Raw genomic sequence first — 24,122 nt, 5'->3', positions numbered from 1 at the left:
TTGCAGTCAGTGGGATGAGTTAAAGTGTAACAGTAGGCCAAAATCAAAAAGACTCAAGGTGTTACATTTGAATCAACACAGTACATGGAATAAGGTAGATGATTTTGTAGTGCAATCAGAGATTGACAGGTATGATGTTGTGGACATCTTTGAGTCATGGCTAAAAAATCATAGTTGGGAGCTTAACATCTAAGGATACCCATTGTATCAACAGGACAGGCAAGTAGGCAGAGGGGCTGGTGTGGCTATGTTGGTAAAACATGAAATCAAATCCTTAGAAAGAGGTGACTTACAGGAAGATGTAGAATCCTTTTGTGTAGATTCAAGAAACTGCAAGAGTAAAAAAGGACACTGATGGAATTTATATCTAGGCCTTTGAACAGCAGCAGGATGTAGACTACAAATTACAAAGGAGAATGGGATAATCATGGGGGATTTCAATATGCAGTTAGATTGTGAAAATTAGGTCGATGGATCCTTGGGGGGGGGGGTGGGGAATGCCTATGAGATAGCTTTTTAGAACATCTTGTGTTTCAGCCCACTAGAGGAATGGAAATTCTGGATTGGGTGTAACTTAATGACCCAGATTTGATTAGGGAGCTTAAGGTGAAAGAACTCTTAGGAGACAGTGATCATAATAGGATAGAATTGAACCTACAGTTTGAGAAGGAGAGCTAAAATTGGATGTATCAGTATTACAGTGGAGGAAAAGGAATTACATAGGCAAATCGAAGCAAGAGGCGGAGAGGGAAGAGGTAAAAGAAGCTCAGAGAGAAGCTGTTTTTCTTAACTGATCAGGGCAAAGAGGCTAGACTGCGCAGGCGTGTGACATAGCGCGCCAAAGGTTTAAAAGAAAGACCGCCATATACAGCGGCCATTATCGGAGTGGACTGATGCAGAGTGGGACGGTTTTGGCTCAGTCAGGCTTTGGCGAGAAACAGGCAGAGGCGAGATTTGAACGGGGCATGACTGCACAAGTGCGTGAAAGTCAGCCTCTGAGATCAGCAGGGGAATTTAAAAAGCGAGCAGAGGCTGAGTACAAGCTTCACTCCAGGTGAGGTAAGGCCGGGTAAGCTCCTTTAATTAATCTAATTAGCTTAGGAGTAGGTAATGGAGGTAGCAGTTAGGGCAATTAAGTGCTCCATTTGCAGTATGTGGGAAGTCAGGGTGAGCACTGTTGTCCCTGATGACACCACCTGCAAAAGGAGCATCCAGCTGCAGCTCCTGACAAACCCTGTTAGGGAACTGGATGAACTTCGGATCATTTGGGAGGCAGAGGCAGAAATAGACAGGAGTTTCAGGGAGATAGTCACCCTTAGGAGTCAGGAGACTGGTAGTTGGGTGACTGTCAGGAGAGGGAAGGGGAATAGACAGGAAGAGCAGAGCACCCCTGTGGCCGTTCCCATCAACAATAAGTATACCGTTTTGGATACTGTTGGTGGGGATGACCTACCAGGGACAAGTTGCAGTTGTTGCATCTCTGAAACCAAGACTGGACCCTCAGCTCAGAAGGGAAGGAGGGAAAAGAGGAGAGCAGTAGTGATAGGGGATTCAACAGTTAGGGGGACAGATAGGAGGTTCTGTGGAAGAGATTGAGAATCCCGGATGGTCTGTTGCCTCCCTGGTGCCAGAGTCCGAGATATCTCAGATCGAGTTCTCAGTATTCTCAAGAGGGAGGGTGAGCAGCCGGATGTCGTGGTCCATGTAGGGACCAATAACGTGGGTAGGAAGAGTGAGGAGGTCCTGAAAGGTCAGTTTAGGGAGCTAGATGCCAAGTTAAAGGGCAGGACCTCCAAGATAGCAATCTCAGGATTGCTACCAGTGCCACGTGCAGGTGGGGTTAGAAATAGTAAGATAGTGCAGATCAACACATGGCTGAAGACATGGTGCAGGAGGGAGGGCTTCAGATTTATAGATAAATGGGCAGTTTTCCAGGGAAGGTGGGACCTGTTCCAGCAGGAAGGTTTACATCTGAATTGGAGGGGGTTATGTGGCGACCCACTTCCCAGCGCACTCAAACCAGCTCACAAAGCAGCGCGCGCCGGCATAGAGGCCGGTCCCAAAAAGGGCACCAAGCCTGCTTCACCAGCAAGGGACTGTGAATATGCGCCCCCTACGGCATTCCCGCCCGGGGAGGGCGGGATCAGGAAGGCTTTAAAGCGAGGCCGTGAAGTTTGAATAAATTTCTTTTGCAACTGCAGCTCACTGACTCCATGTTGTTATTGCAGCGCTGCGTGTAGCACACCGCTACAATTAGTGACCCCGACGGCCCAAACGATATTTGGGCTGAAGATGAACGACGCCGCATCTGTTCATGCAGTTTCGTTAAAACTGCCAAGCTTCTGGACGCTGCGACCTCACCTATGGTTCCAGCAAGCAGAAGCCCAATTCCACATTCGGCAGATAACCTCGGATGACACACGTTACTACTACATGGTGAGCTCCCTCGACCAGGAAACAGCGGCCCAGGTTGAGGAGTTCATACAGTCGCCCCCAGCGGACGGCAAATACACAGAATTCAAAGCCTTGCTCATAAGGACTTTTGGACTCTCACGGCGCGAGCGAGCTGCTAGCTTACTGCACCTGGATGGTTGGGGAGACAAGCCGCCGTCGGCTTTGATGAACGAGATGCTCTCCCTGGCCGGAGGTCACAAGCCCTTTCTCATGTTTGACCAGGCATTCCTGGAGCAGCTGCCCGAGGACATATGCCTGCTGCTGTCCGACACGGATTTCAGCGACCCCTGGAGGGTGGCGGCCCGGGCGGACGTGCTGTGGAAAGCCAAGAAGGAGAGTGGGGCGTCCGTCGCACAGATCACCAGGACACGCTCCCAGCAGCAAACCAGACCAGGCCCGGCCGCAGAGCCCGCTAACCCCAGAGGCAGGGGTGAGGAGGCCAATGAACAATGGTGCTTCTACCACCAGCGGTGGGGCGCAGAAGCCCGCCGCTGTAGCCCGCCCTGCAAGTTCCCGGGAAATGCCAGGGCCAGCCGCCGCTGATGGCTACGGTGGCTGGCCATCGGGATAGCTTCCTGTATGTCTGGGACAAGCAGTCGGGACGCCGCTTTTTGGTTGACACCGGAGCCGAGATCAGCATCTTACCTCTGATGAGTTACGACACCTGCAACAGGGCACCGGGTCCCACCCTGAGGGCCACGAACGGCAGCACAGTAAGGACTTATGGCACCCGTACAGTGCGGCTACAGTTCTGCTCCAGCGAGTTCACGTGGGACTTCACACTGGCCGCCGTAGCCCAACCGCTCCTGGGCGCGGATTTTTTGCGGGCTCACAGCCTACTGGTCAACCTGCAAGGGAAGAGACTGGTCCACACCGAGACCTTTCAAACGTTCTCCCTGGGTGAAGCCCAGTTGCCGCCCCACACCTAGACTCCATCACGCTGTCCGACAACGACTTCACCAGAGTCCTGGCGGATTTCCCATCGGTTCTGGCACCGCAGTTCACGGCAGCCATGCCCAGACACGGCATACAGCACCACATCCCAACACAGGGACCACCCCTCCACGCCCGTGCTCGAAGGCTTCCCCCGGACAAGCTCCAACTGGTGAAGGAGGAGTTCAAGAGGATGGAGGAATTGGGGATCATACAACGGGCCGACAGCCCATGGGCCTCCCCCCTGCACATGGTGCCCAAAGCGACAGGGGGCTGGAGACCATGCGGTGACTACCGCAGGCTGAACGAGGCTACAACACCGGACCGCTACCCTGTGCCGCACATTCAGGACTTTGCAGCAAACCTGTGTACAATGTCCTGTGTATGTTACTAAAAAGGGCTTCTTTGGTTTGTTACAAGTAGGAATGCTTCTTTGTTAAAAGTTTCTCTTGCCGTTGTTTCGCTTTAGAATGGCTGATATGGTAATTGTATTCATTTGTTAATCAATGGGGAATGTTATTGTGTTTTGTGAGGCTGGGAACTTGGGGGAGGGGTTGCGCGGACTTGGGGTGTGAGGAGAGTCGGGAGGAGAGACGGATGAGGAAGGTGGACGGGTGCTGGATGGCTCGTAGGACCACCGCGACTGGCGCTGGACCACCGGGTGGTCTCAAGGGTGACGACGTGGCTGTCGGATGATTCGTTGATTGAGCTCCTACGATGTGCACTACACTGACTGAACTTTGATAAGTTGGCGCCTTTTGTTTTTTTCTTTCCTTGTATATATATATTGTATTGCCTAGTACTTCTTTAGTTAATGTTAGTAAATTCTATAAAGTGTATTTCATAACGGTATTTGGTGTGAAGTTGATACGGTGAGCGGCGCGAGGCATAAACTCGATTCTCACAGCACCTGCGTGTACGGGAGGTGGGTTGGTGTGTGGCTGGATCTCCTTTTCCCCTAGACATATACCAGCCTGTTGGGTAAGTGTTACACCTGCATGGCGCACGGTTCTTCTCCAAGGTAGACTTCGTCCGGGGATACCATCAAATCCCGATGCATCCGGACGACGTCCCCAAAGTGGCACTCATCACCGCTTTCGGCCTTTTCGAGTTCCTCCGCATGCCGTTCGGCCTAAAGAATGCCGCACAGACGTTTCAGCGGTTAATGGACGTGGTGGGACGCAAACCTGGACTTCGCTTTCATCTATTTGGACGACATCCTCATAGCCAGCAGCAGTCGTCAGGAGCATCTGTCCCACCTCCGTCAACTCTGCGCCCGACTGAGTGAATACGGCCTGACAATCAACCCGGCCAAATGCCAGTTCGGGCACGACACCATCGACTTCCTAGGCCACAGGATTACTAAAGACGGGGCAACCCCTCTGCCCGCTAAGGTAGACGCGGTCCGCCATTTCCCCCGACCCAACACAATCAAAGGCCTTCAGGAATTCATGGGTATGGTAAATTTCTACCACCGCTTCCTCCCTTCAGCTTCCCGAATCATGCGCCCCCTGTTCGCCCTGATGTCGGGTAAGGGCAAGGACATTACCTGGGATGAGGAGTCCGCCGCCGCTTTCATTAAAACCAAAGAAGCCTAAGCAAATGTCGTGATGCTAGTGCACCCCAGAACGGACATCCCTACCGCCCTCACAGTGGACGCATCTAACACGGTAGTCGGTGGGGTGCTGGAACAACTCATCGAGGGTCGCTGGCAACCCCTGGCATTTTTCAGCAAACTTCTACGACCACCCGAGCTCAAATACAGTGCTTTCGACCGGGAACTGTTGGCGCGATACCTGGCAATCCGGCATTTCAGGTACTTCTTGGAAGGTAGGCCCTTCACCGCGTTCACGGACAACAATCCGCTTACCTTTGCGTACACAAAGGCATCTGACCCCTGGTCGTCCCGCCAACAGTGACATCTGTCCTACATCTCCGAATACACGACGGATGTCCGGCATGTCTCGGGAAAGGACAATGTTGTGGCGGACGCTCTCTCTCGCCCTACCATTCTGGCCCTGTCCCAGGGGGTAGACTATGAAGCACTGGCAGAGGCGGAGCAGGCAGACGAGGAGATCCCTAGTTACAGAACCACAGTCTCCGATTTGCAGCTCCAGGACCTCCCCGTAGGCCCAGGTGAGAGGACCCTACTCTGTGACGTCACCACCGGCCAACCCCGTCCCGTCGTCCTGGCAGCCTGGCGGCGGCGCATTTTCGACTCCATTCACAACTTAGCACACCTCTCCATCAGGACAACCATCTGGATGGTAGCCAACAGGTTCGTTTGGCACGGACTCTGCAAGCAGGTCAGTGAATGGGCCAAAACGTGCATGCACTGCCAAACAGCCAAGGTGCAGCGGCACACCAAAGCTCTGCCGCAGCAGTTCCACCCCACCCGCCGGCGTTTCGACCACATTCATGTAGATATCGTGGGCCCCCTGCCAGTGTCGCAAGGAACGCGGCACCTCCTGACTATCGTGGACCGGTTCACAAGATGGCCAGATGCGGTCCCGCTCACCGACACCACCTCCGAATCTTGCGCCTGGGCACTGATTGCCACCTGGGTATCTCGCTTTGGTGTACCGGCCCACATTACCTCCAACAGAGGCACCCAGTTCACCTCCAGCCTGCGGTCAGCTATGGCCAGCCTTTTGGGGACACAGCTGCACCATACAACTGCCTACCACCCACAGTTGAACGGACTAGTGGAGCGTTTCCACCGTCACCTGAAGTCGGCTCTCATGGCCTGCCTCAAAGGGCCTAACTGGGTGGACGAGCTCCCCTGGGTCCTGCTCGGAATCCGCACGGTGCCCAAAGAAGATCTGCACACCTCGTTGGCCGAGTTGGTGTACGGCGCACCCCTGGTCATCCCAGGGGAGTTCATACCAGCCCCAAGGGGGCAAGAGGAAGAACCCGCAGCAGTTCTGGGCAGACAAAGCGAGAAGCTCGGTAACCTGGCCCCCATACCCACTTCGCAGCATGGGCAGAACCCAACCTGCGTACCCAAAGACCTGCAAAACTGTAAGTTTGTTTTTGTACGACGGGGCAGACATCGGGTACCGCTACAGCGGCACTACAAGGGGCCGTTTACGGTGATTAGAAACAACGGGTCCACATTCGTACTGGACATTGGGGGGAAAGAGGAGGTTTTCATGGTGGACCGACTCAAACCGGCCCATGTGGACGTGGCGCAGCCGGTTGAGATTCCGGCACCGTAGCGCAGAGGCAGACCTCCCAAACAGAGTCCGACCCAGACTGTGGACATTGGGGGGTGCATCGCCGGTTCTGGGGGGGGGAGGGGGGTTATGTGGCGACCCACTTCCCAGCGCACTCGAACCGGCTCACAAAGTGGCGCACGCCGGCATTGAGGCTGGTCCCAAAAAGGGCGCCAAACCTGCTTCACCAGCAAGGGGAAAAGCCCGCGTGCGGGACGGGACTGTGAATATGCGCCCCCTACAGCATTCCCGCCCAGGGAGGGCGGGATCAGGAAGGCTTTAAAGTGAGACCGTGAAGTTTGAATAAATCTCTTTTGCATCTGCAGCTCACCGACTCCATGTTGTTATTGCAGCGCTGCGTGTAGCACACCGCTACAGGGGACAAATATTCTTGCACGTAGGTTTGCTAGAGAGGCTCCAGTGGATTTAAACTAGATATGAGGGGGGAGGGGAACCAGAGTGTAAGAACAGATGTATGGGAGAAGAAAGAAAAAGAAGATAGTAAAGTTCTTTGTACTGTTAGAGATAAACAGGGAGGAAGAGGTGGAGAATTTCTTAAATGCATTTATTTTAATGCTAGAAGCATTGTAAGAAAGGTGGATGAGCTCACAGCATGGATTGATACCTGGAAATCTGACGTTGTTGCTATTAGTGAAACATGGTTGCAGGAGGGGTGTGATTGGCAACTAAATATTCCTAGATTTCGTTGCTTCAGGTGTGATAGAATCAGAGGGACAAGAGGGGGAGGTGTTGCATTGCTTGTCAGAGAAAATATTACAGCGGTGCTCTGGCAGGATAGATTACAGGGCTCATTTAGGGAGACTATTTGGGTGGAATTGAGGAATGGGAAAGGTGTAGTAACACTTAATGGGGTGTATTATAGACCACCTAAAGGGGAGCGAGAATTGGAGGAGCAAATTTGCAAGGAGATAGCAGATATTTGTAGTAAGCACAGGGTTATGATTATGGGAGATTTTAATTTTCCGCACATATACTGGAAAGCCCATACTGTAAAAGGGCTGGATGGTTTGGAGTTTGTAAAATGTGTGCAGGATAGTTTTCTGCAGCAATACATAGAGGTACCAGCTAGAGAAGGGGCAGTGTTGGATCTTCTGTTAGGGAATGAAATAGGTCAGGTGACGGAGGTATGTGTTGGGGAGCACTTTGGGTCCAGTGATCACAATGCCATTAGTTTCAATATAATTATGGAGAAGGATAGAACTGGACCCAGGGTTGAGATTTTTGACTGGAGAAAGGCTAACTTTGAGGAGATGCGAAAGGATTTAGAAGGAGTGGATTGAGACAATTTGTTTTATGGGAAGGATGTAATAGAGAAATGGAGGTCATTTAAAGGTGAAATTTTGAGAGTACAGAATCTTTATGTTTAGGTTGAATCTTTAGGTTGAAAGGAAAGGTTAAAAGTTTGAGAGAGCCATGGTTTTCAAGGGATATTGGAAACTTGATTAGGAAAAAGAGAGAGATCTACAATAATTATAGGCAACATGGAGTAAATGAGGTGCTTGAGGAATATAAAGAATGTAAGAAGAAACTTAAAAAAGAAATTAGAAAAGCTAAAAGAAGATATGAGGTTGCTTTGGCAAGTAAGGTGAAAATAAATCTGAAGGGTTTCTACAGTTATATTAATAGCAAAAGGATAGTGAGAGATAAAATTAGTCCCTTAGAGAATCAGAGTGGACAGCTATGTGTGGAGCCGAAAGAGATGGGGGAAATTTTGAACAATTTCTTTTCTTCGGTATTCATTAAGGAGAAGGATATTGAATTGTGTAAGGTAAGGGAAACAAGTAGGGAAGTTATGGAAACTAGGACGATTAAAGAGGAGGAAGTACTGGCGCTTTTAAGGAATATAAAAGTGGATAAATCTCTGGGTCCTGACAGGATATTCCCTAGGACCTTGAGGGAAGTTAGTGTAGAAATATCAGGGGCTCTGTCAGAAATATTCCAAATGTCATTAGAAACTGGGCTGGTGCTGGAGGATTGGCATATTGCTCATGTGGTTCCATTGTTTAAAAAGGGTTCTAAGAGTAAACCTAGCAATTATAGGCCTGTCAGTTTGAAGTCAGTGGTGGGTAAATTAATGGAAAGTATTCTTAGAGATGGTATATATAATTATCTGGATAGACAGGGTCTGATTAGGAACAGTCAGCATGGATTTGTGCGTGGAAGGTCATGTTTGACAAATCTTATTGAATTTTTTGAAGAGGTTATGAGAAAAGTTGACGAGGGTAAAGCCGTGGATGTTGTCTATATGGACTTCAGTAAGGCCTTTCACAAGGTTCCGCATGGAAGGTTAGTTAGGAAGGTTCAATCGTTAGGTATTAATATTGAAGTAGTAAAATGGATTCAACAGTGGCTAGATGGGAGATGCCAGAGAGTAGTGGTGGATAACTGTTTGTCAGGTTGGAGGCTGGTGACTAGTGGTGTGCCTCAGGGATCTGTAATGGGTCCAATGTTGTTTGTCATATACATTAATGATCTGGATGATGGGGTGGTAAATTGGATTAGTAAGTATGCAGATGATACTAAGGTAGGTGGCGTTGTGGATAATGAAGTATGTTTTCAAAGCTTGCAGAGAGATTTAGGCCAGTTCGAAGAGTGGGCTGAACGATGGCAGATGGAGTTTAATGCTAAGTGTGCGGTGCTACATTTTGGTAAGAATAATCCAAATAGGACATAAATGGTAAATGGTCGGGCATAGAAGAATGCAGTAGAACAGAGTGATCTAGGAATAATGGTGTATAGTTCCCTGAAAGTGGAATCTCATGTGGATAGGGTGGTGAAGAAAGCTTTTGGTATGCTGGTCTTTATAAATCAGAGCATTGTGTATAGGAGTTGGGATGTAATGTTAAAATTGTACAAGGCATTGGTAAGGCCGAATTTGGAGTATTTTGTACAGTTCTGTTCACTGAATTATAGGAAAGATGTCAACAAAACAGAGATAGTACAGAGAAGAGTTACTTGAATGTTACTGGGTTTCAGCATCTAAGTTACAGGGAAAGGTTGAACAAGTTAGGCCTTTATTCTTTGGAGCGTAGAAGGTTGAGAGGGGACTTGATAGAGGTATTTAAAATTATGAGAGGGATAGACAGAGTTGACGTGAATAAGCTTTTTCCATTGAGATTAGGGGAGATTCAAACAAGAGGACATGAGTTGAGAGTTAGGAGGCAAAAGTTTAGGGGTAACACGAGGGGGAATTTCTTTACTCAGAGAGTGGTAGCTGTGTGGAACGATCTTCCAATAGAAGTGGTAGAGGCAGGTTCGGTATTGTCATTTAAAGTAAAATTGGATAGGTATATGGACAGGAAAGGAATGGAGGGTTATGGGCTGAGTGTGGGTCAGTGGGACTAGGGGAGAGTAAGCATTCGGTACAGACTAGAATGGCCAAGATGGCCTGTTTCTGTACTGCAATTGTTAAATGGTTATATTAGAGAGGAGCTGGTCAAAATTGTCTGGAAGGGGAAACCAGCAAGGATGACAGCAGGTCAGCAATGGCTGGAGTTTCTGGGAACAATTCAGAAGGTGAAAGATGAATAAGTGTTCCAAAGGGAGAATGAGGCTGCCATGGCTAACAAGTCAAATAAGCATTAAAGCAAAGGAGAGGGCATATAATATTGCAAAAAATTAGTGGGAACATGGAGGATTGAAAAGCTTTTAAAAACCAACAGAATCCAACTAAAAAGCAAAAGGAGAGAAAAGATGAAATACAATGGTAAACTAGCCAATAATTTAAAAGAGGATCCAAAAAGTTTTCCCAGATACTGTATATAAAGAGTAAGAGAGATGAGAGTAGACATTGTACTACTGGAAAAAGATGCTGGAGAAGCAGTAATGGTAACAAAGAAATGGTGGACAAACTTAACAAGTATTTTGCATCAGTTTTCACTGTGGAAGACACTAGCAGTATGCTAGAAATGCGAGAGCAACAGGGAGCAGAAGTGAGTGTCATTGCTGTTACTAAGGAGAAGGTACTTGGGAAGCTGATAAGTCTGAAGAGACAGTAGATAAGTCACCTGGGCCAGATAAACTATACCCCAGAGTTCTGAAAGAGGTAGCTGAAGAGAATATGGAGGTATTAGTAATGATATTTCAAGAATCACTAGATTCTGGATGGTTCCATAGGACTGGAAAATTGTAAATAACACTCCACTCTTTAAGAAGGGAGGGAGGCAACAAAAAAGGAAATTATAGACCAGTTAGCCTGACCTCAGTGATAGGGAAGATTTTGGAGTCAACTGCTAAGGATCAGGTTCCAGGGTTTTTGGAGGCACATGATAGAATAGGCCAAAATCAGCATGGTTTCCTTAAGGGTAATCTTTGTCTGACAAATCTGGTGGAATTCTTTGATGAAATAACAGGCAGGGCAGTCCAAGGAGATCAGTGGATGTTGTTTATTTGGATTTTCAGAAGGCGTTTGACAAGGTTGCACACATGAGGGTACTTAACAAGAACCCATGCTATTACAGGAAAGATACCAGCATGAATAGGAGATTGGTTGACTGGCAGGAGGCAAAGAGTGGGAATAAAGGGGGTGTTTTCTGGTTTGCTGCTGGTGGCCAGTGGCGTGCTACAAGGGTTGGTGTTGCAGACGCTTCTTTTCACCTTTTATGTCTGGATGACGGAATTGATGGCTTTATGATCAAATTTGTAGATGATACAAAGATAGGTGGAGAGACAAGTAGTGCTGAGGAAACAGGGTGTCTGCAGAAGAACTTAGACAGTTTGGTGGAATGGGAAAAGAGATGGCAGATGGAATATAGTGTAAAGAAGTGCATAATCATGTATATTGGCAGAAGGAATAAAAGTGTGGACTATCTTCTAACTGAGGAGAAAATTCAAAACCTGGAGGTGCAAAGAGACCAAGGAATCTTCATGAAGGATTCTCTATAGGTTAACTTGCAGGCTGGGTTGGTGGTATGGAAGGCAAATGCAATGTTAGCATTCATTTTGAGAGGACTAGAATACAGAAGAAAGTATATAAAGCAGAGGCTTTATATGGCATTGGTCAGACTGCACTTGGAATATTGTGAGCAGTTTTGGGCCCTTTATTTAAGAAATGATGTGCTGGCATTGGAGAAAGTCCAGAGAAATTCACAAGAATGATCCCAGGAATGAAAGGGTTAACATATGAGAGGTGTTTGTTGGCTCTGGGCTTGCAGTTGCTGGAGTTTAGAAGAATGGGTGTGCGGGGGGGGGGGGGGGGTGGTTCTCATTGAAATCTACTGAATACTGAAAGGATTAGATAGAGTGGATGTTTAGAGGACGTTTCCTATAGTGGATGAGTCCAGAACCAGAGGGCACAGTGTCAGAATAGAGGGACATGCATTTGGAACAGATATGAGGAGGAATTTCTATATTCATACAACACAAGGAAGGCTTGATAGCAGCTGTATCTTAATAGGAGTTTGAGGAGAATTGGCATGTCACCATAGACACTCACAAATTTTTACAGACAGTAAGCATTCTAACTGGTTGCATCACTGTCTAGTATGGAGGGGCCACTGCACAGATCAGAAAAAGCTGCATAAGGTTGTAAACTCAGCCAGATCCATCATGTGCACTAGCTCCCCTAGCATCCAGAACAACTTCAAAACGTGATGCCTCAAAAGGCGGCATCCATCATTAAGAACCCGCACCACCCAGGACTTCCCATTGCTACTATCAAGGAGGAAGTACAGGAACCTGAAGACACACACTCAATGTTTCAAGAACAGTTCCTTTCCCTCAGCCATCAGATTTCTAAATAGACAATGAACCCATGAAAACTTCCTCAGTATTTTTTCCTTGTCTTTTTGCACTAATTTTTTAATATATATGTACTTTATCCAGATGAGTCCTGGCCTGGACGTCCTACTCACTTAAGGAAGGTGAAGCGTCTTCCACAGCCTCTCCTTTTCAGGCATAGTGATCACTGCAGGATCACGGTTTGGCTGGCTATGCAGGAGGTCAGTTGTAAATGGCCTCTCCTACACTACTGCACCCATAGCAATGACTTCACATAGCATTCCTGTTCTTACTGAGTTTGCTATGTTATGGTGCAACCAATTGTTCAGCAGTATAACTGGGCAGGCAGGCAGTGCTCATCAGCCTTGGTTGGCAGCCAGCCTAGGAGAAGGACAACTCCAATTCCAAACCTGGGTAGATGAGACTCATTATCCTTACCAGGCAGTTTGTATAGGAGGAGGAAAACTCCAATACTCAACCTACAGCCTTGTGATTGCTGCAGTTGTCGCAGCTTGCTGTCCCTTTGTGGAATGTGCCCACAGCTTAAAGAGTTGAATTGGACCACACGCACCAACCCTTACTCAGTGCAGGCAGGAAGAAAAAAAGTCCTACTGCAATGGAGAAGGGGCACCTCTATAGTCACCAACGATTGTGCCATTGCTCCTGAGGACTTTACTTCCTTCCTGATCTTCGCAAGCAAAGAACTAGCCATCACTATTGTAATTTATCATTTTTATCAATATGTATTGCACTGTACTGTTGCTGCAAAACTACAAATTTCATGACATATGCCACTGATATCAACCTTGATTCTGATTCTGAGGGCACCATTAATGGTGGAGGAAGGGAAGTTCTATACTGCATTGTTGGGGTGTGAGAATACATGTGGGAGGCCATTGCTCTGCAGATCTTTACAGAACAATTGGAGAAAGGCAGAGGAGGGCTTGCTAGCATTTTATTTGAAGAAAACAATTTAAATAAAGTCATTCTAATGCTGTATCATCGGAATCCTTATGATCATTCTAACGATACTGTACTTCACACTGAATGTAATGCAGGACAAATCCAATTCAGCTAGTCACTGTTCTGTCAAGCTACTCTCACAGCAGCAAGTTGATGGAAGTACTCATTGATTGTGCTACAAGACAGCACCTGTTCATCAATGTTCATTTTGGATTTTGATACTATCTTTCATCTCCACAACTTAACAGCTTTAGACCAGACAGGGGCTAAAGAGCTGAATTCTAAATGATGTGAGAGTGATTCCCCTGGCATTAAGGCAGGATTCAAGTATGGTATCAAGGTGCCCTGGTGAAAGTGAAGTCAATGGAAATCAAAAGAAAAAAAAAATCCCGACAGTTGAACCTATACCTCTATAAAGGAAAACGGTTGTGTTTGTTCAAGGTGAGTCATCCCAGCCTCAGTAACATCGCTGCAGGAATTCAGCAGGGTTGTAATTTGTCCAAAAGCCTCATAAAATTCAACAATGACTTTGCTCCATCACAAGGTCAGAAGTGGAGAAGTTAATTGATGATTGCATAATGCATTTGTAAATAAAGCAGTCTATGCCCAAATGTAACAAGATGTAGACAACATTCAGGCCAGGGTTAATAGGTGGCAAGTTGTACCACAACAGCATATCGTCGCCAATAAGGAAGAATCTATCAAATTCTTCCTGATATTCAATGGCATCAATACTAAGCAATATCCTGGAGGTTACCATTGACCAGATACCTCAATTGGACCAGCTGGATAAATAATCTGCCCACAAAAAAAGGGCATATGCTGATCATCCCGTGATAATTGACTCATTTCCTGACACCCCAAAGACATCAACAAGACAGGAGTATATTGGAATATCCTCCATTTACATAGAAGAGCGAGATTCCAGCTCAGTAACGTTTAAGGCAAAGAGGCCCACTTTATGGGCGCAACAGTAGTGTAGCTGTTAGCGTGACACTATTATAGCTTGGGGTATCATTGTTATGTTCAATCTGGGCATCATCTATAAGAAGTCTGTCTTTACATCTTCTCTGTGGAATGTGTGGGTTTTCTCTGGGTCCTCTTGTTTCCTCTCACAGTCCAAAGATGTACTGAGTAGGTTAATTGGTCATTGTAAATTGTCCCATGATTAGGTGAGGGTTAAACTGGGGTTGGCAGGGGTTGCTGGATGGTGCGGTTCCAAGGGCCAAAAGGGCCTATTCTTTACCATATCTCCAAATAAATAAATAAATTCACAGACATTTCATTAGTGTAGATATTCTACTGCACATCAACAAAATGCACTGAAGGGTCATCTTGAAAGCACCTTGCAAACTCAGTTGCTCCACAATTAGGAAGGACAGTGCAGCATGTTCATTGTAAAACACAAATCTACAGAATTTCTTCCAGGTCATACACTATCTTGACTTGGAAATACATTACCATTCATTTACTACTATCTCCACTTCCGAGCATTTAAATTTTTAACTGCTGATTTTTTCAAAATTGTTAATCTTGTTTGAATAGCTGTTGAATGGATCTGACTTTAAATGACAATTTATTAAAAGCATTAGTCCATGCAGGGGAAGATGATGCACTTGCAGTCTGAAATCCTTTTTGCCTTGCAAGATGTTTCTTAGGCACAGAAGATCAGTTGAACTGGAACTTTGTATCAGAAACAGATAAAAAGGGGCATGAGGCTAGATGTTGCAATCTACAAGTTCATGCGATGGACTAGGTCTAGGATAAATGGCAAAATCTCACCCTCATCAAATTTCACTGTTAAATTGAAGGACTGAATGATGAGTTAAACAGTTTCCCTTTATCATACTGTGATAAATGTCATTTATAAGCCTAAGCTTTTTCCAATGCTACTTAATTTTCTCCAAAGTTATTACTGTGTACAATTTTCTGCAAAAAAAAATCATTGGGGCTGAGAGGCAGCAGCTAAACTATCTGCACCACTATGCTGCCTATGTCTGGTCAGGTGGTGAAGAAAAGGCATGGATAATGATTTCAGCAGCTGATGAGCAGAGGCTAGAGTGGAGCTGGGAATGTTCTGGATGTGGAAATGTGTCATATTGTGGTCCAAATCACACAGCAGGAGTTCCCAAACATTTTAATGCTATGGACCCTTACCATTAACCAAGAGGTCCATGAACACAGGTTGAGAACCCCTGGCACAGAGGATACCACACAAGACATCAAGCTTGCAGATAATTCAGTTCCATTAGGTATTTTATTAGTCTCTGCACACAATGCATTATGAAGGATGACGTGGCCTCGGGGACAAGAACATAACAGATATAACAGCATAAGAATTAGGAACAGAAATGGGCCAAATTGACTACTGAAGCTTCTCCCCCATTCAGTAAGGTCCTGGTTGATCTAAATTTGGCCTCCATACCAGCTTCCTGTTTTCTTCCCACAGTCCTTGATTCCCATGTAGTCAAACGATAATCAAAAAAATTATATTTATTTCAAGAATACCAGTGTGGAGAAATAGCAGTTATGCAGGAAACCTTTTTTCAAGCAAAATAGAACAAGTGGGAAAAATGATAGATGTTCAGAGGCAGAATATTTGGTCACCATGAATTTTAATTTTTTGGCAAAATAACCCAAAATGACAAAAGGTTCTATTTTTCCAAACACAGGAGGATGTTGTTATCTGGAAATAAGAGCAGATAGATTTAATAGAAGCATTCAGTAGAGGATTGTATAAATACTTGACTAGAACAAAAAATGTATACAGGGTACGCATAAAGAGCAGCTGGCCGGAATTAACTGGATAATTTTGTGGAAGACTGGCATGACGGAATGGCCTCCTGTGCTGCATTGTTTTGTTTGTTGTGATTCCAAACAACTCCATTTCTCTTCATATTTGATCATTACTGTGCTTGTTGGTAAATTAGTAATTAATTAACTGGTGATTTGTTGTATTAAATTATTTCTACAAGCAAGAAAATGATTCATTACACCATCATTACTTTCATGTTATCAGCCTGAAAAACATCTGTATTAATTTGCTATTGCTGCTGCTACAATAATTTGGCAATATTATTCAGGTTATTTTACTGAATAACTGAACTGATCACATATCATAGACCATATATTTTCTTACTTTTTTCTGATCTGTCCCCATAGTTTTCCATGACATACTGAATCCACAAATAAAGCTTATACACAAACAAATGAAAAGTCTGTCTCATTTTTCATGAAGTCACAGTGACATTTGGAGACAACTCTGAAATAATTCCCAGCCAAAATGGTCATTATTAATAAAGTAACTTATTCAAAAGTGCAATGACTAAAACAAATCTAATATCTGTTCTTCACATATGTTTTCACATTCAACAATTCGATAGTGACCTATAGCTATTGTAGCGGTTACTTTAAAACAAACAAAAACCGCTCATAGACTAAGCATGGGGCATTGACACTGTATGACATGCTCCACAAATAACAAAGTTCTAAGTCAAAGAAAGTACATCCAATTATTTATTAAGAAAACCAACAGAGAGGAACAATCTTGTAACAATAAAAAAACTAACGAAACTAAAAATAACAATATAGCAAAATAAGCAGGCTAAGCATATTTAAACGTACTTAAGTATTGGCAATCTTAGCGTATTTAAATGTTAACGTTAAACAATTAACAAAAAACACAAATCATTCCTCCAGCCCACCTCTGCACTAACCAGACTAAAACTGAACTGAAAACAAAGCATAAATACATAATTATACTCTTCAGTTATACCATGCCCACTCACGTGAAAAATTACCCATAATAAAAGCTCAATACAAAATACAATAAGACAGACAGAAAATAGATGCAGTGCCTATAAAAATTATTTACCCCTCTTGGAAGTTTTCATGTTTTATTGTTTTTAACATTAAATCACATTGTATTTAATTTGGCTTTTTTTTACTCTGTTCAACAGAAAAGACTCTAGAGTCAAGTGTAAACAAATTTCCACAAATTTGTCTAAATTTATTATAAATATTAACACAAATTAATTGATTACATAATTACTCAACACTTTCAAGTCCGTATTTAGTAGATTTACCTTTGGCAGCAATTACAGCCTCAAGTCTGTGTGGACAGGTCTCCGCCAGCTTTGCAAAGTACAGAGTGATCTTTACCACCACTCTCTGTTGAGACAATCACGAAGTTTCTAGAGCTGTAGCTCCACAAACCTCTGCTTCCTATAAAAGGCAGATCTTGGTTATAGGCTGATTCAGACAGCTGGTCTTTGTCTTGATGTGCACCTGCCACACAAATCCTCTTCTATCTGGAAAGACATAAATGACTCTTCCCACAGTCCATGAGCTTTGAAGTGCTATGTTGTCAACTATAAGCACAATATCTCCAGGAGAAAATTGCGCCTTAGACCTGTGTTTAGCTGTGTTTCCTAAACAAGTCTGACATGTATTGAACTTGCTTCCATCTACGACGAGCATAAATGTCTTCCTTTGAACTCTCCTGGTGGTAAGCATGCTGAGGTCTTCAGAAGCAATGGGTGTTTATGCTTCCAAATCATAGGGATCGGATGATGCTTTAGTAATTGGATGACCATTGATAATAGCCTCTACTTCACAAAGCACTATGTGGAAATCCTCTTCGTCAAGATTCTGTATCTTTGTGGTGGAATTGAGGGCACTTCACACAGACCTGATCAATCTCTTCCATGGTCCTTGAAGACATGAGCCAGTCAGGGAGTAAAAATCCAGCTAATATCTTTCTGAAGGATATCACTGATACGTAAATGATTCCACTTCTCAATGGCTTCTCTCAACCCATGTTCAGCTCCAATTAAGTTTGTTGCATTATCAGTGCATTCCACGGACCTGTCGTCAATTGGCCATAAAGCGTTGAAGTGTATTAACAAAGGAATCTGTGTCTGAAGAAGGCAGCACTTTAATGTGAACAGCTTGAATAGCTAGACAGGTAAATATGATCCCATACCTCTTCAATGTTCCCCTTCTGCTTTTCACCTCAAAAGGTCCAAAGTAGCCCACTTCTGCACACGTAAACTGAGGTTCATCTGGAGAGACACTGTCCAGAGGTAGATCCACTATGTGCTGGCTTCCAGGAGCAGCTTGCAACCATTGACAAACAACACACTTAGACAGGATTCGTCTTATGGCTATACTAGCACTGGGACCCCAGTAATTTTGGTGCAACTTGGATGACTTGGTTATGGCCACCATGTCCCATCTCTTGATGTACATGCCTCAGAATTAGGTCTGAGATATGAAGATCCTGTATACCAGGATGTTTAGGCTTATCAGGCAATGTTGTGTATATGAATGTGTACCTATGAGAACACACTGTACATACCCAAATCAAAAGCCACAGATGAACAAGGTGATTCACAGTCTGATGAGTGCCAGATTTGTGGCATTCAAGTGTAGTGATTCAGGATTATAAAAGGCAGCCAGGTATGACTTGCGGAGGGTGATCTCAAGAGCAAAAGAACAATTCCAACTGGGGTTTAAGGTGGAATCAGGTACATATCAACTCTGGCAGGGTTTGCAGGCCATTATTTCCTCCAAAGCGAAACCTAACATCATGAATGGCAGTGATAATTCACTCCCAGATGAGCTCAACACCTTTTATGCACGCTTTGAAAGGGAAAATAAAACTACAGTTATAAAGTCATCTGTAGCCTTGGTGACCCAGTGATAGTGTATGTGTTGGAGGCTAACGTCAGATCGTTTTCCAAGAGGGCGAACCCTTGTAAAGAGACAGCCCCCAATGGGGGACCTGATAGAGCTCTGAAATCTTGTGCAAAACAATTGATTGGTGTATTCAAAGACATTTACAATCTCTCATTGCTACAGCCATAAGTTTCTACCTGCTTCAAAAGGGCAACGATCATACCAGTAATAGTGCATTAATGACTATTGTCCAGTAGCACTCACATCTACAGTGATGAAGTCAATCAAGTCAAGTCACTTTATTCTGTCATTTTGACCATAACTGCTGGTACAGTACACAGTAAAAATGAGAATGTTTTTCAGGACCGTGGTGCTACATGAAACAGTACAAAAACTACACTGAACTACATTAAAACATCACAGAAAAAACTACACTAGACTACAGACCTACCCAGGACTGCATAAAGTGCACAAAACAGTGCAGGCATTACAATAAATAACAAGACAATAGGCACAGTAGAGGGCAGTACATTGGTGTCAGTCCAGGCTCTGGGTATTGAGGAGTCTGATGGCTTGGGGAAGTAACTTTTACATAGTCTGGTCGTGAGAGCCCGAATGCTTCAGTGCCTTTTCCCAGATGGCAGGAGGGAGAAGAGTTTGTATGAGGGGTGCACGGGTCCTTTGCGCATACAGCATGTGGTGTAAATGTTTGTAATGGCAGGAAGAGAGACCCCGATGATCTTCTCAGCTGACCTCACTTTCCACTGCAGGGTCTTGCGATCCAAGATGGTGCAATTTCTGAACCAGGCAGTGATGCAGCTGCTCAGGATGCTCTCAATACAACCTCTGTAGAATGTGATAAGGATGGGGGGGTGGGTGGGAGATGGACTTTCCTCAGCCTTCGCAGGAAGTAGAGATGCTGCTGGGCTTTCTTTCCTATGGAGCTGGTGTTGAGGGACCAGGTGAGATTCTCTGCCAGGTGAACACCAAGAAATATGGTGCTCTTAATGATCTCTACCAAGGAGCCGTTGATGTTCAGCGGGGAGTGGTCGCTCTGTGCCCTCCTGAAGTCAACAACCATCTCTTTTGTTCTGTTCACATTAAGAGACAGGTTGTTGGCTCTGCACCAGTCCGCTAGCCGCTGCACCTCCTCTCTGTATGCTGACTCGTCATTCTTGCTGATGAGACCCACCACGGTCGTGTCATCGGCGAACTTGATGATGTGGTTCGAGCTGTGTGTTACACAATTGAAACGTCACCCTTCTCAGCCAGGACCGGACAAACCAGCCCTAATGTATCAAGAACCTCAAACACTCTCACATCGGCCTCCGAGAACTCCAGTTTCACTTACAATTAACAGTCGTATGGATAATCACCAGCACTGAGACCCTGAATCTCCAGTGCACTCAATGGTGTCAAGGGAAAATGCTTCAGATACCGGTTGTAAAACGAATGGTACAGAAACGTGACCTGCAACCCAGTGTCGAGAATGGCTTTAGTGTAAATACCCTCTATCTGGAGCGACACACTGGAGCATGGTCCCACTAAGCCTTCAGGAATAGGGTCTTTTGCTATCGGGAGCTCCTTTGGACATTGCTGGGAACGTGTTCCCCCAGAGACACCAGGCCATTCCCTCACTGGGTCTCCTCTAAGTTTCCCGACACCTCTCCCTGCTTAGGTACCCGGGGGCTCGCTCTCCGAGGGGCTTCCTGCCGCTCACATTCCCGCCAGAAGTGTCCCTATTCCCCACAGTTATAGCAGAAGCTACTGACCGCCCCTCTTCTCAAGGAACCCTGGCCATATGCAGCCCTCTGCGTAGTCCGTCCCCTTGGTGGGTGGGCCCTCTCTACCTGTCCTATCATACAGAGGGTCCACACCTGCTGTTAACAACCGGGACAACTCAGTTCTCAGCTCTGCCACAATCGCCTTTATCATTCCTTGGGTTGGACTAGCCCCGGTCACTTCACCACAAGGGGCTACAACCGAGGACTGTACCCTGCTGACCGAGTCCTCTTGCACCTTCCATACATTCTCCTCCTCCCACACCTCCCTGATCAGCTGAACAAGTAAGGGGGGGTGGCACATTCTATGGAACTGTCAGAGTCGCCATGCAATCATGTCCTGGGACTGGGCGCCCTTGGCTATCTGGTCCATCCTTAACTTATCCACCTCGGCCGCATGAATGACCCCCCCCCAGTGCCGCGAACAGTTTAGCTGCCTCTCGAGCCACAAAATGTAAGTGGAAAGCTTCTCCCCCTTCTCCTGACGCATCTTTTGAAAACCTGCCATGAGCTCCAGTGGGCTCCCTGTCATACCAAAAGCTCTCTCTAATGTGTTTGATACTCAGCAAGGGTAGCCGAGGTTTGGCTAGTTTTCACAGCTCTCACTACATCAGCGGCCAACCCCTTTAAACTTTCAACCAATCTCTGTCACTTTACGTCATCAGAGCGCTGCCATTTATCTAACTACTGAGAGGTCTGCTCTGCCCAGGTCTCTTACTCCTGTTCCCCCTGGGGGATGGGCGTTATTCCAGAGAATATTCTTAGCTTCCGGTGGGGACCCGCTGCCTGTGCACTGGGCCACTTATTCATCAGGGAGGTAAGGGCTGATGCCAACTCAGAACTCTCACCCTTCACTGGGGGACAGGGCCTAACTAAACTTTCCAAATCAGACCACCGTTTCCCCCCACTCTGCAGAAACGATAGAACCCTGTCTCTAAAGTCTCCACCCCTCAGCTTGTGACCCAGTCTGCTCAGCTCCCTTCTCCTCCTCCCTGACAGTATGGACAAGCCATGGGGCATCGCCGTTATGTCAGCACTAGTCTGAACTAGAACAAGGTCTGAGCCTGCCATTTTATCAAACCTTCGCGCTACAATTTCAACTTTGCCAACAGCTTTAACCATATTCAAAAATCGAACTAACAATTCATCCAGGGTATGAATATCAACCCCACTCAACATGCACTCATTAATTACCTGTAACCCCACGGAGGCACACCACCGCTCCATCCCAGCAGCATCCATACCACCACAGATTTAAACAGGGCAATCATACAGCATCTAATGGAATCAATCCTGATGGTAGTGGTCACCAACCTTTTTAAGCCCAACATCCCCTACCTCGGCCTTAGTGAAAGGCGAGATCGACCCCAGATCGATTAGTTACATGCATGCGCACTGGGGCAGAAAAGACCGGAAGTAAAACCCCGCAACCCGGAAGTAGAAATAATGCATAAACACCAGGGGTACCCACCCTTTTTTTTGCACCGTGGTCCAGTTTAATATTGACAATATTCTTGCAGACCCACTGACGGTGGAGGGGAGGGTGTTAAACATGACAGGAATACAGTGATACTCGAAGCATGTTCCTTATGTCCGGTCTATTCCACAATTTAGTTTTTGCGACTCTCGGCACTTAGCTGCTCATGTTTTTTCCGCCAGCTCAGCGAGTTCGTCTTTAAGTGCAGGGTGCTTGGACTCAGGGTACCGAAGCAGTTTTGAGGGCTTCATTGCCTCATTAGACAGCCTCCCAGCCCGAACTCCAGCCTCTGCCCGCCCGCCACCAGACGCCCTGGCCAGGTGCGGCTGGTCGTGGGTGGGGTGAGAGGACAAGGTCAGGGCCGGAGGTTCCCATATTGGGGCTGCGGTGGTCGCAGTCCGGAGAGAATGACCGACCAAGCGAGGAGTGCGACAGGCCCGCAGCCGCCCCCCTTGTAGGATCTATCAGCCGACAAAAGTTTGGCTGGAGGCATGACTTTCAGTATATCGCAGCAAGGTAGCTGCTCTGCTACTTACGAAACCTTGAGCCCAAATTAGGTCGTCTGCAAATATTTTAGTACCGGGTTCCCCACGAACATTTGGTGTGCTAAACAGGTTTAGAGGTAGCGCCCATCTGTCCGTGCTCCCAGCCAGTAGCATCGGCACTTCCCGCTGGCCGCGCTCCAGGCCAGTAGCATCGGCACTTCCCGCTGGCCACGCTCCAGGCCAGTAGCATCGGCAGTTCTCGCCGGCTGCGCGAGGCAAACACTGGTGCGAGGGTATCACTGCATTTAGGTGACTGATGACCTCACTTGGGTTCAAGTTCAACAGTGGCTGTGACAGGGAATGAGGAAAGGTGCAGCTGACTGACATCATTTCCTCGTGGCCCAGTGGTTGGGGACCACTGAAGAACACTGTGTAGTGCGGGGGAGCTATGCGCATGCACACTGGGCAGAAAGAATGGAACTAAAACTCCGCAACCCAGAAACAATCTCTCAACAGTATTTGTGTATTTTTTTTTAATTTTTTTTTCAGGATCTACTGGGAAAGTCTCAAAGATCGACCAGTCGATTGCGATTGACGGGTTGGTGACCCAAATCTGGGAGAAAAGAGCCTCTGGCTCGGCCAACTGCGAAATCACATTTGTGTGGGTGCTGTGTAATGTACTGCCCAGCTACAAACCTACAATGCAAAATATCAGACAGTACACCATATGCAATTAAATGATTGAACTTTATGAATCTTAATCTGAATATAGGATTAGTAATGAAAGTAAAAAAGGGCCCATTTCAAGGAAAAGTCAAAAGTGCACGTTGGAGCTCACTCATTTGCCATTCTTCCACCATCGATCTCCTCTGAGTGTCGCCGATCTTCCAGTCCACTCGGTCCGGTGCTCTACAAGCTCTCTCCACATGTGTCTTCCCTCTTCATCTCTCCTCGACCAAAGACCGCAAACAATCTACTTCCAGATTCACAATACAGAGCAACAATCTCTTATCGGCTAACATGCATACCACAATCCTGTTATCTCCAGCCATAACCTAAACATGGCTGCAACAGGGAAACCGTTACCTCAGCAGTAAACATTACGAGAAGCCATTCCATTAGTCTTAGCAGTGAAACATTACAAAGAAACTATTGCATTAGCAGTGAATCCTTACAGCGCATTACACTCTCCCCCTACCAAATTTAGTCATGTCCTCATGACGTTGAGATAATTCACCAATCCTTCCTGCAAAACACAAAACCCAATCCAGGTGCAAAAGGCAGTGATATAGCTCCCCAAAACGGTAGAGATCACACCCTGTTTCCCAGGCTCTACACAGGCCAACCTACCCAGTCATCTCCTAATTCTGAGACCTCCATACATTCTCATTAACAC

General features: G+C 46.1%; 1 protein-coding gene across 1 annotated transcript in view; it reads left to right on the top strand.

Moving 5' to 3' along the window:
• The window catches only part of LOC140730121 (stonin-1-like), a 149,763-nt gene that overhangs the window by 42,888 nt on the left and 82,753 nt on the right, over nt 1-24,122 (top strand). The window lies entirely within an intron of this gene.

Source organism: Hemitrygon akajei, chromosome 7, assembly GCF_048418815.1.
Source record: "Hemitrygon akajei chromosome 7, sHemAka1.3, whole genome shotgun sequence".
NCBI lineage: Eukaryota > Metazoa > Chordata > Chondrichthyes > Myliobatiformes > Dasyatidae > Hemitrygon > Hemitrygon akajei.
The sequence above is the reverse complement of the archived record's forward strand: the minus strand, read 5'-3'. Positions and strand labels throughout refer to the sequence as shown.